Raw genomic sequence first — 7,933 nt, forward strand, 5'->3', positions numbered from 1 at the left:
GCATTGTCCCAGTCAAATAAATACCCAGGACCCGGGGGAGAGCTGCAAATACTTCCTCACTCACCCCCGCAAGTGGTACAGGAGGATCTATGCAGAGGAAGCCCCAGAACCTCCCTGGACCATCTCAGACCCAGAGACACTCTTTGTTTCTCAAACGGACGTCACTCATATTGCTTTAGCCCTGGGGCGCCTGGGTGGCTCCGTCGGTTAAACGTCCGACTTCAGCTCAGGTCATGATCTTGCAGTCCATGAGTTCAAGCCCTGCGTCGGGCTCTGTGCTGACAGCTGGGAGCCTGGAGCCTGCTTCCGATTCTGTGTCTCCCTCTCTCTCTGCCCCTCCCCTGCCCATGCTCTGTCTGTCTGTCTCAAAAACAAACATAAAAAAATGTTTTAAAAAAGTGAGTCAGTCCTAAAGCACTTTGACTCAATGAAGGTTATTCTAGGAAATACATCCAACACCTAAATTTGACTTCTCCAAGGATTGAAAGAGATGAATACATTTACTTTTTACCCCTCAACAAATATTTTTTTCAGCCAGTATTTATTGAACACTCACTTATGTGCCAGGCATTGCTCTAGACACTTCAGATACAGCCTGGAACAAAGCATTGTAGCTAAATTTAAACTTCAACACCCCCCCCATACTTTAATAATTTAATCATTACAAACCAAAAAACAAAGAAACAAAAAGTCATTTGAAAAGGAAGTCAGACAAATGGGCAAAACTGATTACTGGAAATATGCTGCATTTCCTGACCCAGATACATGTTTTCATCCGCAGAAAGTGTATCTTTTCTTTTAAGTTTATTTATTTACTTTCAAGAGAGAGAAGGTGGGAGTGGGGCAGTGGCAGAGAGAGAGGGAAAGAGAGCGAATCCCAAGCAAGCTTCCTTCCACACTGTCAGGGGGGAGCCCGATGCAGGGCTCACCCCCACACACTGAACTGTGAGATCATGACCTGAGCGGAAGTTGGACGCTTAACCGACTGGGACATTCAGGCACCCCAAGAAAGTGTATCTTTAAAAAAAATTTTTTTTTTAACGTTTATTTATTTTTGAGACAGAGCATGAACAGGGGAGGGGCAGAGAGAGAGGGAGACACAGAATCTGAAACAGGCTCCAGGCTCTGAGCTGTCAGCACAGAGCCCGACGCGGGGCTCGAACTCACGGACCGTGAGATCATGACCTGAGCCGAAGTCGGACGCTTAACCGACCGAGCCACCCAGGCACCCCGAAAGTGTATCTTTTAAAAAGGTGGGCACCCCTGTGCTTTGACTTCACAACACTCAGAAACAAGAACTATGGAATCAGTTTTTTTGGTTTTGGTTTTTGTTTTTCTTTAGTTTTACCATTCATTGAATTAGCAATGGTTAATCTTCAAAAGTTATCACGCTAGCTTTGCTGTCATTTCTCAAGGAGAATCAGAGACCTAGAGTCATAGACATTTCCTACATGAGATGCTTTGTATAAATCAGACTTGGTTCATCACCAGCATTGATAACACCAGAGCTAGGGAAAGAACTAGGTCTGAGGACACATGCACGGTCTTACATAGAGAATATTTAGCCTGCCCTGATTATTACAAAATCAGAACAGCGAGAATATTTGTGGTCGCGAATCATTTTTTTGCGACGTCAATGAAATCAAGTCCAGTTACCTGTTCGACTTTCCAGGGCTCGCTAGAGTTTGGACCAAGACCAGGAAACGGGGGAAGGGCCCTCAGGCATTGAACCTGCTGTGAGCACAGCTGAGATGCTCATCCATCCACTCAAAGGGGGGTGGATCAGCCTGGGCTCCAGATCCTTCCTGGCAATGGCAATTAGATACTACCATCAGCCTCCTGCCACTCAGGGACGTGGCTCCCCCCAGTGCGGCCTGGGACCAGGGGAAGGGAGGGCCCTTGTTCTTGACCTTTTTCTGCAAACGTTCCCCACCCCCACCTCCCACCCTCCAAAGAAACAACATTGACATCTGGGCAAACGCAAAACAGAAGACACTGTTTCTATTCCGCGAATTAAATTCCTCTTTAGTCCTTCACTTGAAAGCAGATCGGTCTCATTTCTAAGAATCAAAATAACAAAGCTTCTGTGCAACCTTGCTTTTAGAAATGGTTTGTCATTGGTAGGTAAAGGACCACACAGGTGACAATGGAAAAGAATAAGAAATGATGGTAATACCAATTAGGAGGGAAAAGTACGACTAGAAAGTGAAATGTGCTTTGTTGTTACTTTTCTTTTTTTAATGTTTACTTATTTCTTTTGAGTGGGGAGGAGCAGAGAGAGAGGGAAAGAGAGAATCCTTAGCAAGCTCCACACTGTTGGCACAGAGCCAGTGGGGGGCTGGATCTCACAAACCATGAGATCATGACCTGGGCGGAAATCAGGACCTATTGGTCAACCAACAGAGCCACTCAGGAGCCCCTGCTTTGTTGTTATTTAAAACAACAACAACAACAACAACAAAAAAAAAACCCACAAAAAACTGCAATATAATAGCTGTTGCTTGCTCAGTATTTGGAGGTATAATAAAATCTTTTTTTTTAAATGTTTATTCATTTTTGAAAGACAGAGACAGAGCACAAGGAGGGGTGGGGCAGAGAGAGAGGAGGACACAGAATCCCAAGCAGGCTCCAGGCTCCGAGCTGTCAGCACAGAGCTCAGCACTGGGCTTGAACTCCTGGACAGCAAGATCATGACCTGAGCTGAAGTCAGACGCTTAACTGACTGAGCCACCCAGGTGCCCCGTGGAGGTATAATAAAATCTTTTGTATAAAACAGCACCTAAAGTGGTGTCTGGGTGGCTCAGTCGGTTAAGCGTCCGACTCTTGATCTAGGCTCAGGTCAGGGTCTCACAGTTTGTGGGTTCGAGCCCTGCATCAGGCCAGTACAGAGCCTGCTTGGGATTCTCTCTCTCTCCCTCTCTGCCCCTCCCCTGCTTGTGCTTCCTCTCCCTCTCCCTCTCTTTCTCAAAAGGAATAAACAAACAAACTTAAAAAAAAAACAAACAGCACCTATGATAAAACATGTTTTCCTCTAGTATTTAATTGCCATTAGTCTTTTTTTTTTGTCTGTAAAGTTTCTATTTTGGACAATTTTAGATTTACAGAAGAGGCACAAAGATAGTACAGAGAGTTCTGTATGCTCCCCACCCTGTTTCAGTTTTCCTGAGGCTCTTACATTACAAAGGACATTTGTCAAAACCCAGAAATCAACACTGGTATCTTAATATCCCCTAAACCCCAAACTTTGTTTGGATTTCACCACTTTCCATGTAAATGTCTTTTCTCTGTTCCAGGATCTACTCCAGGATTCTTTTTTTGAAATGGCAGACTCAGGATTCCAAAAAGTGTAGAATTAATCGTGTATTATCCTATTGGTAGTATTGAAATCTAGACCTTCTAGTGTTGTTTGGATTTTAAAAATAAACCAAATCGAAAAGACAAAAAAAACTGGATTTGTCCCTTACAAACAAGAGCTTGCCAAGGGAGGAAATTTTTACTTTCCTTATCATCTTGACATCCTTTATTGTATTTTTTAAATGTTTATTTATTTATTTTTGAGGGAGAGAGAGAACGAGCAGGGGAAGGGCAGAGAGAGAGAGGAAGAGAGAGTGAACGAGCAGGGGAAGGGCAGAGAGAGAGAGGAAGAGAGAGAGAACGAGCAGGGGAAGGGCAGAGAGAGAGAGGAAGAGAGAGAGAACGAGCAGGGGAAGGGCAGAGAGAGAGAGGAAGAGAGAGAGAACGAGCAGGGGAAGGGCAGAGAGAGAGAGGAAGAGAGAGTGAACGAGCAGGGGAAGGGCAGAGAGAGAGAGGAAGAGAGAGAGAACGAGCAGGGGAAAGGCAGAGAGAGAGAGGAAGAGAGAGTGAACGAGCAGGGGAAGGGCAGAGAGAGAGAGAGAGAGGAAGAGAGAGAGAATCCCACACAGGCTCCTCACTGTCCGTGCAGAGCCCGACATGGGGCTCAATTCCACAACCTCAAGGTCATGACCTGAGCCAAAATCAAGAGTCAGACTCAACCGACTGAACCACCCAGGGTCCCCCTTAACATCCTTTATTTTAAAATTGTTCACAATGAGGAAACTTTGGGGGTGACCAAAACTTTGATTGTGGTGGTGTTTCATATATGTAAAAAAACTCATGAAAATGTACATTTGAAACATGCATAGCATAATGTATATCAACCGTACCTCAATCAAGCAGCAAAAAAGAAAAAAATACTGTATGTCAAATCTAAGACCTTAAAATAGGGTTGCAAAATGCCTTGTCAATGATTGTCGAGACAGCAGATCAATCTATACGTTCCACGAGTCAAAGTCCACCTTTCAGAGAACCTCAATGAGAGGGAGTTTTAACTCTAAAGCTATTTTGCCCTTAATCTGAATCGGAAACCAGATCAGGATCCGTATATAAAATGGTTCCAAATCAGTGCTGGAGGCTCTGACCCCCTCAGGGAGTCCCAAGGCCTGGGGAGACTCCATTGTCACTTTGGTCCTGGGCATGCCAACAACCCGGTGATGTCATATACAAACTGGGGCTCGTCCTACCTGCGGGTCAAAGGTCACTGGAGCTGATAAGAAGAGAAAATATACCAAGAGCCCGGAATGGTCTCCACTGAGAAATGAATATGTCATACACCGGGCCGCCGAGGAAAGGTTTTAAAAAAACAAATGTCACAGAATAAAATAAGTAGATCACGGGAAATGTAGTAATTGTCATACATGTCCACGATTATAATTTACAATGCCAAGATCCACAGAGCTCTGCAAATCACAGTTTTGGAACTCGCGGTCTGAATTAACATTCTCCAGGGGGCAACTCCAGAGCATGTGGTGTGTGAACAGGAGGCCCCCCGAAGAGTGCCGCTGTCCTCTGGAAAGGGAGGGGCCCCTGAGAAGGTGCCCAGGAGGTATGCGGTCGGCATGGGGCCCGGAGTCAGGTGCGGAGGTGGCCTGGGCTGATGGGTCACTTGGGGAAGGTAGAACTTTAGGAAAGGGAAGGGAGGGTCTGGGCTCCTCTTTGGAGAGGAGATGGGAGCCATGGCCTTAACGAGCTCCGGGACACTAAATGTGGGTGACCTGCCCTTGCCTCGGACTCCCCACTGAACACAGCCTGCCCTCCTGGAGGCAGTTCTACTAAAGCTGAGGAAAGGCCAGGTGACAAAGGAAGGCATGACTGCAGCCGGGGATGACCCCAAGTATGCTCAAGTTAACACAGCTTGGACTTCCTGATGCCGTGGTTAGGCAGGTACTTGGAAGCTGGGGTCAGCCACCAGGCTGGCTTAGGAGTGACAGAAAAGGGATCAACAGAGGGGAATTCGCTTTCCAGAATAATGTCTGGTTTTTTTTTTTTTAACATTTATTTATTTAAAAAAAAATTTTTTTTTAACGTTTATTTATTTTTGAGACAGAGAGAGAGCACGAACAGGGGAGGGGCAGAGAGAGAGGGAGACACAGAATCGGAAGCAGGCTCCAGGCTCTGAGCCATCAGCCCAGAGCCCGACGCGGGGCTCGAACTCACGGACCGTGAGATCGTGATCTGGGCCGAAGTCGGACGTCTAACCGACTGAGCCACCCAGGCGCCCCAACATTTATTTATTTTTGAGAGAGCCTGAGGCAGGGGAAGGGTAGAGAGAGGGAGACACAGATCTGAAGCAGTCTCCAGGCTCCAAGCCGTCAGCACAGAGCCCGCTGCGGGGCTCGAACACACGAACCGCGAGATCACGACCTGAGCTGAAGTCGAACTGGTAACCGATAGAACCACCCAGGCGCCCCCCCCAGAATAATGTTTTTGCCTACCACGCTCAGCAGACCTCAGGCAAATTTATAGTCTGCTTGTAATCTGTACCCAACCCGCTTGGTGAAAATAGCCATCTGGTTCACATAATATTCGGTGCGATGTGGTTGATGTGAGAAGACACTTTTACCAGTGGTTAAAGCCCTTCCAATCTTTCACCCTTGACAGAGAAGACAAAGACACATGTGGTTATTATGTTATAACCACACAGTATCAAAGGTTACTTAGCTAAGTGTGAAAGTAACAGTAAGCCCCGTGAACATCAAGAAACTCAGGAAACTATTCCTCGAAGCCTTCTGGTCGCATCCCGCACGGCGGCAGAAAAATCAGACAGATCAAGGTCGTGCACTCTTTCACGTGCTCGACAACCCTCCCAGGGGGGCTGAGACATCAGTCCCTGTCTCCTCCCGTAAACAAAAGGACACAAACAGCTCAGAGAACTTCCCGTCCACAGATATTAATTGAGAACGGATCAGCCACATGACATTCCAAGGGGTGTAAACCGGTAACAGGATCCTGCAGCCGAGAGGAGACTGAGAGGGGGAACCGCAAAGAGGCCGAGGAGGAGGAAGGGCAAGAGCAGCTCTTAGACGGAGGGGGCTGGTCGGCAGGGTCAGCGGGGGCGGTACTGGAAGGGATGGGGGAGGCCGGACCAAAGCCCGGGGTGCGCTTGCTGGGGACAGCAGTGGCTTTTGGAGAGCAGTGCTGGGGGAGAAGCGGGCAGGGAAGCCAAAGCAAGTGGGATTAACCAGTGAGTGGGTGTGAAGAAGCCGAGAAAAGCGTGGTGAGGAAGCGTGGTGAGCTCAGGAAGTGGTGAGGCCAAAGGAAATTTGTGTCTCTGTAAGTTAGGGAGACCTGAGCACGTTTGTAGGTGAGGGGGAAGGTGCAGAGGCAGACGGCGTGACAGGCGATTGCCATGCTCTCTCTGTGTCCGTGCAGACCACGTGGCTCGAGGCTGGGGCACATCAGAGCACCCGTGGGTCGGTGCTTGAGGACTGTTGTTTGACTTTTGTGTGTTTTACAATGAGAACATCTTTTTTTTTTTTTTTTTTTTTTTTAATGTTTATTTGTTTCTGAGAGGGGGCGGAGGGGCAGAGAGAGAGGGAGACACGGAATCCCGAAGCAGGCTCCAGGCTCCAAGCTGTCAGCACAGAACCCAACGCGGGGCTCGAACTCTCAAACAGTGGGATCATGACCTGAGCCGAAGTTGGACGCTTAACCGACTGAGCCACCCAGGCACCGAGAACATTTTTTTTTTTTTTTTAATTAGGTAAACTGAATGCCCAATGTGGGGCTCAAACTTACCACCCCAAGATCAAGGGTCACATGCTCTACTGACTGAGCCAGCCAGGAGCCCCGTAATGAGAACATCTTAATATTTTATTTGTGAGGTTAAAAACAGCCAGGGGGCACCTGGGTGGCTCAGTTGGCTGAGTGCCCGACTCTTTTTTTTAAAAAAAGTGTTTTTTTAAGTGTTTATTTTTGAGAGAGAGAGAGACAGAGCGTGAGTGGGGGAGGGAAAGAGAGACAGAGGGGGACACAGAATCCGAAGCAGGCTCCAGACTCTGAGCTGTCAGCACAGAGCCCCATGCGAGGCTCGAACCCAGGAACTGAGAGATCATGACCTGAGCCGAAATCGGACGCTTAACTGACTGAGCCACCCAGGCGCCCCCTGAAGTGTCCAACTCTTGATGTCGTCTCAGGTCATGATCTCACAGTGAGATCGAGCCCCACGCATGACATGCTGACATCATGGAGCCTGCTTAGGATTTTTTCTTGCCCTCTCTCTCTGCCCCTCCCGTGCTTACGGACTCTGTCTCTCAAAATAAATACATAAACGTTAAAAAAAAAAACAAAAAAACCCCAGCCAGAACAAGCATTTGCTGAAGTCTGTCTCGTTCCCTGGAGGGGTTCGGGGAAAGTCTGAGCTCAGCTCAAACCTTCAACCAACGTAGTGACGACGCTATGATTATGCAGCCACCAAAGGAGAACTCGGCTAGGCTACGATCTGGATGACCCTTGAAACCCCGCTGAGTGAAAGAAGCCAGGCACAAAAGGTCCCATGCTGCCTGCTTCCATTTATATCCAGAATAGGCTCATCCACAGAGACGGAAAGCAGGTTGGGGGTTGCTGGACTCTGGGG

At 47.8% G+C, this 7,933-nt stretch overlaps 1 non-coding gene across 1 annotated transcript; it reads right to left on the reverse strand.

Moving 5' to 3' along the window:
• Window positions 1–1,479: 1,479 nt before the first annotated feature.
• On the reverse strand, window positions 1,480–1,610 carry LOC128777504 (small nucleolar RNA SNORA72). Its single transcript, XR_008422751.1, has one exon. It is a non-coding gene; the product is annotated as a small nucleolar RNA SNORA72 (small nucleolar RNA).
• Between the last annotated feature and the right edge of the window lie 6,323 nt (window positions 1,611–7,933).

The sequence above is a fragment of the Panthera pardus genome, unplaced genomic scaffold, assembly GCF_024362965.1.
Source record: "Panthera pardus isolate Hobbes unplaced genomic scaffold, ASM2436296v1 HiC_scaffold_16, whole genome shotgun sequence".
NCBI classification, from domain to species: Eukaryota; Metazoa; Chordata; class Mammalia; order Carnivora; family Felidae; genus Panthera; species Panthera pardus.